This window comes from Hordeum vulgare, chromosome 3H (assembly GCF_904849725.1).
Source record: "Hordeum vulgare subsp. vulgare chromosome 3H, MorexV3_pseudomolecules_assembly, whole genome shotgun sequence".
Taxonomy (NCBI): Eukaryota; Viridiplantae; Streptophyta; class Magnoliopsida; order Poales; family Poaceae; genus Hordeum; species Hordeum vulgare.
This window is the reverse complement of record NC_058520.1, coordinates 421,393,437-421,404,487: the sequence shown is the minus strand read 5'-3', so window position 1 is coordinate 421,404,487 and position 11,051 is coordinate 421,393,437. Positions and strand designations below refer to the sequence as shown.

Here is an 11,051-nt window from a genome sequence, read left to right as displayed (position 1 = left end):
CTAGCTCATGGCGCGCTTCGCCTCCAACGGGCTCTCGCAGACTGACATGATCGCCCTCTCCGGTACGTACGTATAATTGCGCATTCCTTCGATGATGTACGTATGGGCTCTGTGTGTGTTTGCTTTGCTTGCACATCGAAATCGAGTTAGGATTCGCCGCCGTCGAGGTCTGTCAGGAGTATGACCTGAGGGAGATTTGCATGTTGATGCAACCATTGATGCTGCAGGAGTATGACCCGAGGTCTGTGTTAGTATTTGTGCTTAGTTTCTCAGACCCACGATAACAATTTTCTATCTCCTAAATGCCTGCGGATGATGTTGTTAAGACAACAATTACTGGCCCGAGGATAGAGGAAGCTATGTATTGTACCCTTCGTTAGATTGATAGGTGCATAGCTGGTATGGTTATTAGTCTTGCCTCTTGGCCAAATTATATAGGAGTACCCATCTAGGTTTAGTAATCAACTATTTCCCATCTTCAAGTTAAAGCTTAGGATCATTTCACTCACTGCCTCTACTTATTTTATGGATTTAAGATGTATTGAAGACCATTTGAAACTCCGATAAGCATGTGGTTAACTAAAGTCTGGTATTTTCCTTCTTCCAATATTGTAGCTCACAAGAAACCTGATGTCCAAAACTTATTTGGGATCGTGCAAGGAGGATTAGATCCAGTTCTGAGGTTAGTTTATGTTACTTCTCGTAGTACATGCATGAAAGGTACGCATTCATACAATCAATACAGTTTGATAAGTTACTATGCAACTCTTTTAATTTCAGAGATATTTGCGTGAGAGGCTTGGTTGAGCGGAACCTTCCTGGGTATGTGAGACTAAATATTTCACCCATACATTCCATGCATAATTTTCTTATTTGCAGCCAAAAGATCTTTTTGGTTTTTCCATGACCTCCAATATCTGCCACATACTTGAAAACTTCATCTTACTTTATATGTTTTTTATGCATTTTCCATGACTCCCTGCTATTAATTCAACAGTTTAGTGGCTGAATTTTTGAATTTCTTGTTGCTAGATTCGTGGTCTTGCAGGTGGTGAAGATAAAGATTCATTTTGGCGCGTTGTTGCCAAGTCCACCGCTGGATTGCCTGAAGATAACCCACGATATGTTATGGTAAGTTATAATCTTCTCAAAGTGTTCATGTTAAGCTTTCAACCACGCAACACGCAGAACTTGTTTGGTTGACATTGTTGTTCTTCTCATATGCAGGTTGTTGGTTATCCCCTTGATATTGTAGTATGCAGTGCTTTGGGTGCAGATATGTATGACTGTGTCTATCCAACACGCACTGCTTGCTTTGGGAGTGCACTTGTGCCTGAGGTAGGAAAGTTCTTTCCCTGACAATCATATGCAATTCAAGCTAGAGGAACTGTGTGAAGCATTTTATTTTAGCACTGATAAGTATATCTCAGTCTTTTGCTTGAAACTTCCTACTGATCCTTGGCTTTCAAAGAACTTATCTTCCATTGGCCTAATATTGGTAAAAACAGTAACATATGCAACCATAGTCCAATCTGAACCCTGAGTTCACAATCTCTGTACTTTCCTAGCTCACCATTACTGCAACGGAATCACATGAGAGGTGTGTCCGTGTGAGTGAGTGGGAGGGGACATTGTTTCTTCTAGAAACCCCATAAGCTGGACTTGTTCATAAATCATTTGATGGTGGTGCAACGGGGACCCTGGCATTTATGCTTTTGGATATATTATCTAAATTAACCATGCTTGTTGTAGAAGCAAGCACATTTTTATAGCAGGTTTAGGCTTTAAGCTTATGTTTGAGGTAGTCTTGGTGCGAATCTACTTTATCTATCCCTTTAACTTTAATTCTCATTGATGATTTATGTGTCATTTTTCTTCCTGTATCTCCTTAGGGTGTTCTGAAGTTAAAACAAAACGCAATGGAAACTGATGAACAGCCCATTGATCCTTCCTGTCCATGTATGGTATGGCTTCAGCACCACTAGGAACAAAGTGGTAACTCGATTGATATAATTACAATCTTTGGAGTTCTGTATAAAATGCTAACATGGTGTTCTTCTTGTTCAGGTCTGCAAAAACTATACACGTGCATACTTGCATTGTCTTGTCACGAAAGATCATATGGGCTCTCAACTGTTGTCATATCACAATTTATCGTTTATGATGCGGGTACCCTGTCAATATTATTTTCCGATTAGTTCATTTTGAGCACCATCAGCTATTGTTTGATCACTCTCATTTCTGTTTCAGTTAAGTAGAGATCTCCACATGTCGATTCTTGAAGGACGATTTCCAGAGTATGTTGTCTCATTTGACATAAATCTGCCTGATTTGTCAGTGAAATAGTGTGTTGGTAAATAACGAAATTCTAGTGACATGTTGCAGATTCGTGAGAGGATTCTTGAGGGTGCAGGTTTGTCTTGTTCTCCAATCTCTATTCTATCATATATGCTTGAACCAAAAATAGTTGAGCAACAAACTACCCCCTTGTTTCATCTGCTACCCAATCATCTACAAAGCCAAAAACCATACCCTCTTTTGTTATTATGTTTCTTAATAGTTTAAGTTACCCGCAAACGCTAAAATCATGATGATGGCAGTTCCCGAAGGGCGACATGCCAAAGTGGGTTCACAATGCAATGGAGGTTGCCGGCATTGACATATCGGAGTGTTTCAACCCTACCAACTGTCAGCATGACGCAATGGAGGCCGCTGGCGTCGACATACCGGAGTTTTGCCCGCCGACCAAGTGCCCCTGACGCGGAACCCTCGGGGGAATTCATTCCAGATACCACAGTACCGGTTGACGATAGGAAGGGTTGCCGCGTGGAGGTGATCCTTCATACTTAACATGACGCGTTTTCACGAGGTTTTGCTTTAGATTGGGTTTCAGGTAAACAAGGAAAAGGTATAACTGTAGGAGTGAACACAATATTCTGCCTGAATAACTTTTGTGGCATTCGTCTGCTTTTGTTATGCAATGTGCATTGCTTCTATTGTGGTCATAGAAGGGGAGGTGGATGCTTGAGCTATAGGTGCTAAAGTTATTTTGAGAACTGAAAAAGTGAGTGTTTGCTTGTAAAAATGTTGTTGACATAAGAAGCTTCATGACTCATCTTCATAGGATGTTCTAATCTTCTAGCCATGTGGTGGTAGTAGTATAGTGAGTGATGATTGGCATGTATTGTGTGAGTGCTTGGTTCAATTTATTTTGGTCCAGTTACTTACTATGTTGATATGTGAAGTTTCAGGAGTGCTAAACTTAGCATCTTGATTATTGAGTATGGTGTTGTTATTGTCATAAATTCTATCAGTCGGCACTTTTCGCGCTTTTAGTGTAATTGAGGTGTTGGATCGAACATACAATTACTTACATCTGAATCTATTTACTAGCACCGCTATGGGTCTCCTCTTACATTATCGGATCACTTTTGACATCATAACTGTATTTTGTTTTTCTAATGTGAAGACTGTGAAAAGCAGTCGTTGCCCTTGTAGTACTGTTACTATTTGTGCACCGCCCTTCTTTCATTTTAAGAATTTGTTGATGAAATTTCAGGTATGCAGCTGCCAATGAAGTGAAGGAAGAGGTCAAGACCTTTGATGTGATGGAGAGGTTTAAAGTGGAAGCGGACCAAACTGTATTTTATTCCCTTCTTCGTGCTCTTTGCAGAAGTAAAAACATAGAACATGCTGAGGAGTTGCTTCTTGCAAGAAGAAATTTTTTCCCACTCACAGCAGAAGGTTTCAATATAATACTTGATGGTTGTTGTAACATATTCACTGATCTGGCCGAAGTAAAGAGAATTTGGAGAGAAATGTCAAATTGCTGCATTACTCCTGATGGTACGGCTTATGCTCTCATGGTCTGTTGTTTCTCTAAGGTAGGGAACCTTTTTGATACTTTGAGGGTTTACGATGAGATGAAGAAGAGGGGTTGGAGTCCTCGTATTGATGTCTATAACTAACTTATTTATGTTCTGACAAGAGAGAATTGCCTGAAGGATGTAAAATATATTCTCACTAAAATGGTAGGTGAAGGTTTCCAACCGGATGTTGAAACATACAACAGTATTATAGTTCCACTTTGTGAAAGTTGCAAGCTTGAGGAAGCGCGGAAGATAATGGAAGACATGAAAATGAAGGGCATTGTTCCAACCATTTCGACGTACCATGCATTTTTGAAACAGGAAGGGATTGACGAAACACTCCAGCTACTGAAGAAAATGTAACAAGATGGTTGTGGCCCTAATGGTGACACATTTCTCATGCTCATTGATAAGTTTATCCAACTGAATGAGTCTGGAAATGCTCTGAGGGTGTGGACTGAAATGCGAAGATACGACATTAGGCCTGGTTATGCACACTACATGGTAGTGGTCCAAGGTTTGGTTAAACATGGATGTATACCACGAGCTTTGGAGTATTATGATGAAATGAAGGCAAATGGTTTTGCTTCTAACCCGATACTTGAAAAGGAATTCAAAAAATTTCTATTGGCCAACAGAGACCATTGGCGAGGAGTAGGCAGATACAATCTTATTCCACATCGTACCAAACATTTTACAAGAACGACAAGAATTTCGTAACACATGTGTGAGTGTTAAGGGGTTATTTGTACGGCAGAAGTAAATGTGAACAAATGTGATTGTGAGGTATGTTGACTTACCAAGTTGGTATTGAATCCTATATTAATGAGCACTGAACAGCTACAGTTATTGCTTCCCCTGAAACAATTTGCCTTTGAGGGCCGTTTCCATGTCCCATGTACACGATGTAGTTTCGACATTGTTTATGGACCGAAAAAACCATGAAGGTGTACAACGAGTGCGTGGTGGAGCTTCGGGTGGGCGTGGAGGGGGCGTTCCACGTGGGGCGGGAGAGCGTGGACGAGTACTGCGAGGGGGCCTGCTTCGCCGAGACGGAGATGGCGCCGCGGTGTGTGGAGGAGGTCGCCCACGATGGCTTCACCTTATCCAACGGCGCCTCGCTGTTTGCCGTGAAGCAGGCGCTCGGCAGAGGCTACAGCTACACGCCCGAAAGAGGAACCTTCGACATACGTGAGCGCAGGGAGTGCCGCGATGAGTACGGCTACGGCTACCACGGCACACACGAGCAGCTCAGCTACGGCGAAGAGGGTGGCGACCGGCAGTACGAGTACCCGGGCGGTGCGTTCGACAACTACTGCTCCGGCGGTGGCCCGGTGCAGATGCTCCTCCTCGCCTCCTTCCTTGCCTCCGCGTCGGCGGCACTGCTTCTTGCCGTATGAGCGGTAGCGATTTCACCATGTACCATCTGTAACTATAGAAAGGACAGGTATTTGTCCATCATGTTTGACATACACTTCTGAATAACAATTATTTGATCAATGTATTTATATATATTTTTCTGTTCAGTGGCAACGCACGGTCACTAAACTAGTAGTAGTAGATGCAGAAAGTATCGGTCTACTTGTTTTGGATGTGATGCCTATAGATATAATCATTGCCTTAGATAACGTCACGACTTTGCGCGGTTCTATCAATTGCTCAACAGTAATTCGTTCACCCACCGTCTACTTGCTTGCATGAGAGAAGCCACTAGTGAACACTACGGCCCCCGGGTCTATTCACAACTATCGTTTCCACTTTCGCTTTTACTTTGCTTTGTTTCTTTTTGCTTTCAGTTCTCACTTCGCAAAGAATCTATAAGGGATTGACAACCCCTTCATAGCGTTGGGTGCAAGCTCATTGTATTTGTGCAGGTACTTGTGACAATCCTTCACTGAATCGATACCTTGGTTCTCAAAACTGAGGGAATTACTTACCGCCGCTGTGCTACATCACCCTTTCCGCTTCAAGGGAACACCAAAGCAAGGCTCGAAGGCCACGGGGGAATCCTTTGCATATTTGCCAAGGAAGTCCCTAAAGGCGTAGCCATAGCAGAAGGATTTCTGGTGCCGTTGCTGAGGAGTATCAAGATAAGAATAGTCTCCCGTCAACACGCTTGTTTCTGGGGCCATTGGAAGGTCTTTTGTTGCAGTAGCAGAAGTATTTCTAGCGCCGTTGCCGGGGAAGGAGAGATCTATCCAAGTAGGTGTCACAAACTCATCTCTTGCATTTACCTTTTTTTGGCAGTTGCCTCTCGTTTTCCTCTCCCCCACTTCACATTTGCCGTTTTCATTTGCCTTTCTTCTTTGCCTTTTTCTTTTGCCTTTTTGCCTTTCTCCTTCGCCGTTTTCTTTTGCCTTTGCCGGTTTTCTTGCTTGCTTGTGTGCTTGTTTGTTTGTTTGTTGAAGTCATCATGGCTGAAAACACCAAACTTTGCGACTTCGCGAGTACCAATAGTAATGATTTAATTAGTACTTCGATTGCTCCCGCCACTAGTGCGGAATCATATGAAATCAACGCAGCTTTGCTGAATCTTGTTATGAAAGAGCAATTCTCTGGCCTTCCTAGTGAAGATGCCGCATCCCATCTCAATACCTTCATTGAGATTTGCGATATGCAAAATAAAAGAGATGTGGATAATGACGTGATTAAGTTGAAGATTTTTCCTTTATCGTTGCGAGATCGCGCAAAAACTTGGTTTTCTTCTTTGCCTAAAAATAGTATCGATTCTTGGGTTAAGTGCAAAGATGCTTACATATCCAAGTATTTTCCGCCGGCTAAGATTATCTCCCTACGTAACGATATCATGAATTTCAAGTAACTTGATCTTGAACACGTTGCACAATCTTGGGAGAGGATGAAGTTAATGATTAGAAATTGTCCCGCTCATGGCTTTAGTTTGTGGATGATTATACAAATCTTCTACGCTAGCTTGAATTTTGCTTCTCGCAATATCTTGGGCTCCGCCTCAGGTGGAACGTTCATGAAAATCACGTTAGGAGACGCTACAAAACTCCTAGACAGTATCATGACCAACTACTCTTAGTGGCACACTAAAAGGTCACCTGCTAGCAGAAAGGTACACGCTATAGAAGAAATTAACTCGCTTACTCCTAAGATGGACGAGTTGATGAATTTGGTTGCTAGTAGAAATGCTCCTTTAGATCCTAATGACATGCCACTATCTTCCTTAATTCAGAGTAGCAACTCTAGTTTGGACGTTAATGTTGTTGTTAGGAACAATTTTGGCAACAACAATGCTTTTAGAGGAAACTATGTTCCTAGGCCTTTTCCTAGTAACTCCTCTAACAATTATGGCAATTCCTACAACAACACTTATGGAAATCACAACAAATTACCCGCTGATTTAGAGAGTAATATCAAAGAGTTCATCAAGGCTCAAAAGATATTAAATGCGTCCATTGAGGAAAAACTACTCAAAATAGACGATTTGGCTAAGAGCGTTGATAGGATGTCTTTTGGTATTGATGCTTTGAAAGTTAGATGTGCTCCTCTCAAGGTCAACTTGGATGAAACTTTAAAAGCTATGTGTGTCTCCATGAATGAGAGCAAAGAGAGAACCGCCCAAATTCGCGCTAGGCATGAATGGTTTTAAAGGGTGCGTTCTAGTGATGCAAATCACGAAGATCTTAAAGTGCTTGGTGTGACTCCTCTTGAATCTTTGTTTTCACGTGCCAAATCTATTGCTGAAGGGGCTGGATATGAATCCACTTTGGTTGAAAAACGCCCCAATGATTCGGAGCCCACCTATCTTAATGATAAAGGTGTGGAGAGTGGAGTAGAAGAAATCAAAATTTTGGGTAATAATGAAACTCCTCCTTTGGATTTCAAGGAATTCAATTATGATAGTTGCTCCTTGTTTGAATGCATTTCCTTGATGCAATCCATTGCAAACTCTCCACATGCTTATAGCCAAAGCAAAGCCTTTACCGCGCATATCGTAGATGCTATGATGAAATCTCTTGAAGAGAAGCTCGAACTAGAAGTCTCTATACCTAGAAAACTTCATGATGAGTGGGAACCTACTATCAAAATCAAGATCAAAAACTATGAATGCAATGCTTTGTGTGATTTGGGTGCTAGTGTTTCCGCAATTCCGAAGTCTTTATGTGATATTCTTGGTTTTCATGAGATTGAAGAGTGTTCTATTAATTTGCATCTTGCGAATTCTACTGTCAAGAAACCCATGGGAAGGATCGATGATGTTCTTATTGTTGCAAATAAGAACTATGTACCCGTGGATTTCATTGTACTTGACATAGATTGCAATCCTTCATCTCCCATTATTCTTGGTAGACCTTTCCTAAGGACTATTGGTGCTATCATTGATATGAAGGAAGGGAATATTAGATTTCAATTTCCTCTAAAGAAGGGCAAGGAGCATTTTCCTAGAAAGAAAATAAGATTGCCTTATGAATCTATGATGAGGGCTACTTATGGTTTGAGCACCAAAGCGCTTGTTGGGAGGCAACCCAACGAATCTATCATTTTTCCTTCTGTTTTGTGTTTTCCACACTTTCATAATTCTGTTATGATTGTGTTTTTTGTGTTTCTTTTTGCGTTTGTGCCAAGTAAAACCGTTATGATTAGTCTTGGGGATGATTGTTTGGTCATGCTAGAAAAGACAGAAACTTTCTGCTCACGAAAATAATTTTCATTTTTTTCTGTAAGAGATTTTGAGTTGATTCTTTTAGCTGCTGATTGCTACGCAAATTCTTCAGACTTTCGTAATTTTTCAGAATTTTTGAAGTACCAGAAGTATACGAAGTATACATATTGCTACAGAGTGGTCTGGTGTCAAGAGATTCAGTTTTTGTTGAGTTGGTTGCTTATTTTGATGAAACTATGGATAGTATCGGGGGGTATTAGGCATGGAAGATTGAAAATACTGTAACCCAACATCAATATAAGTAGAATTTAAGATTTCTACAGTACCTAATGAAGTGGTTGTTTGCTTTACTATACTAATGATATCACGAGTTTCTGTTTAAGTTTCGTGTTGTGAAGTTTTCAGGTTTTGGGCGAAGTTCTTATGGACAAAAATATAAAGTGTGTCAAGAGCTCAAGCTTGGGGATGCCCAAGGCACCCCAAGATGATTCAAGGATGCCGTAAAAGCCTAAGCTTGGGGATGCCCCGGGAAGGCATCCCCTCTTTCGTCTTTAATCCATCGGTAACGTTACTTGGGGCTATATTTTTATTCACCACAAGTTATGTGTTTTCTTGGAGCGTCTTTTATCGTTGGAGTATTTTATTTTTGTTGTGTCACAATCATCCTTGCTGCACACCTAGAGAGAGAGACAAGCACTCACCGTGATTTTGTCGAGCTTCACTTATATCCTTTGGTAGACAATTCAGCTCAGATGTGCTTCACTTATATCTTTTGAGCTAGTTGATTTTGCTCTATGTGCTTCACTTATATCTTTTAGAGCACGGCGGTGCGTGGCTTGGTAGTTGATCTATGCTATGAAAGTAGTCTCAAAAGGGGTAGTTACCCAAAGGGATATGAAAACTTCCATCTCCATGTGCATTGAATAGTTAGAGAAGTTTGATTCATCTCAATTAGTTTTGAGTTGTGGTTGCGGTAATATTGAAGTCATGATAGTAAGGTGTTGTGGATCTAGAAATACTTGTGTTGAAGTTAGTGATTCCTGTAGCATGCACGTATGGTGAACCGCTATGTGATGAAGTCTTAGCATGATTAGTCTATTGATTGTCATCCTTTGTGTGGCGGTCGGGACCGCGCGATGGTTTATACCTACCAACCCTTCCCCTAGGAGTATGCGTTGAATGCTTTTTTTCAATTACTACCAAATTTTTTGCAACAAGTATATAAGTTCTTCATGACTAATATTGAGTCCATGGTTTAGATGCACTTTCACCTTCCACCATCACTATCTTCTTAGTGTCGTGCAACTTTCGCCGGTGCACAAAACCCACCATTAGCCTCCCTCAAAACAGCCACCATACCTACCTACTATGGCTTTTCCAAAGTCATTCCGAGATATATTGCCATGCAACTACCACCATGACATGTGCCACCACTTCTACATTGCCATTTCATGATCGTAATATAGCTAGCATGATGTTCCCATTAATGTCTATGCCATGCTAGATCATTGTCATGGTACACTACCGAAGGCATTCCATATAGAGTCATCATTGTTCTAAGTTTTGAGTTGTAAGTGTGATTATCATCATTGACGGAGCATTGTCCCATATGAGGAAATAAAATAGGACAAATATGCCCACAAAACAAAAGAGGCCTAAGAGCCCACCAAAAAAATGAGAGAAAAAGAGAGAAGGGACATTGCTACTATCCTTCCACATTTGTGCTTATTAAGCACCATGATCTTCGTGATTGAGAGTCTCTCGTTTTGTCACCGCCGTATGGATAGTGGGAAATTTTCATTATATAACTTGGCTTGTATATTCCAATGATAGGCTTCCTCAAAATTGCCTTAGGTCTTCGTGAGCAAGAAAGTTGGATGCACACCCACTAGTTTCTTTAAGATCTTTCACATACTCTTAGCTCTAGTGCATCATTTGTATGGCAATCCCTACTCACTCACATGGATATCTATTGATGAGCATCTCCACAGCTCATTAATATGCCTAGTTAATGTGACCATCTTCTCCTTGTTTGTCTTGCAACCTCCACCACACTCCACACCACTTATAGTGCTAAAACCATGGCTCACGCTCATGTATTGCGTCAGAGTTGAAAAGGTTTGAGAAAGTAAAGATGTGAAAACAATTACTTGGCCAATACCGGGGTTGTGCATGATTTAAATTCGTTGTGCAAGGATGATAGAGCATAGCCAGACTATATGATTTTGTAGGGATAACTTTCTTTTGGCCTTCTTATTTTGAAAGTTCATGATTACCTTCCTAGTTTGCTTGAATTATTATTGTCTCCACATCAATAGAGAATTATTGTTTTGAATCTAATGGATCTGACATTCACGTCACATAAGAGGAGTTACAAAGGACATCTATGCTAGGTAGCATGAAAGCATCAAAAATTCATTCTTTATCACTTCCCTACTCGAGAACGAGCAGGAGTTAAGCTTGGGGATGCTTTGATGGTTTCATGATGTTATCTTGTCAACTTTGAATGTTTTATGTAACTTTTATATATCTTTTTGGGACTAACTTATTAA

At 40.9% G+C, this 11,051-nt stretch overlaps 2 pseudogenes; both read left to right on the top strand.

Annotated features, from left to right (window-relative positions):
• Positions 1 to 302: 302 nt before the first annotated feature.
• Positions 303 to 2,759, top strand: LOC123441816 (annotated as a pseudogene).
• A 385-nt stretch (positions 2,760 to 3,144) lies between these two features.
• Positions 3,145 to 4,589, top strand: LOC123441815 (annotated as a pseudogene).
• Positions 4,590 to 11,051: the final 6,462 nt, after the last annotated feature.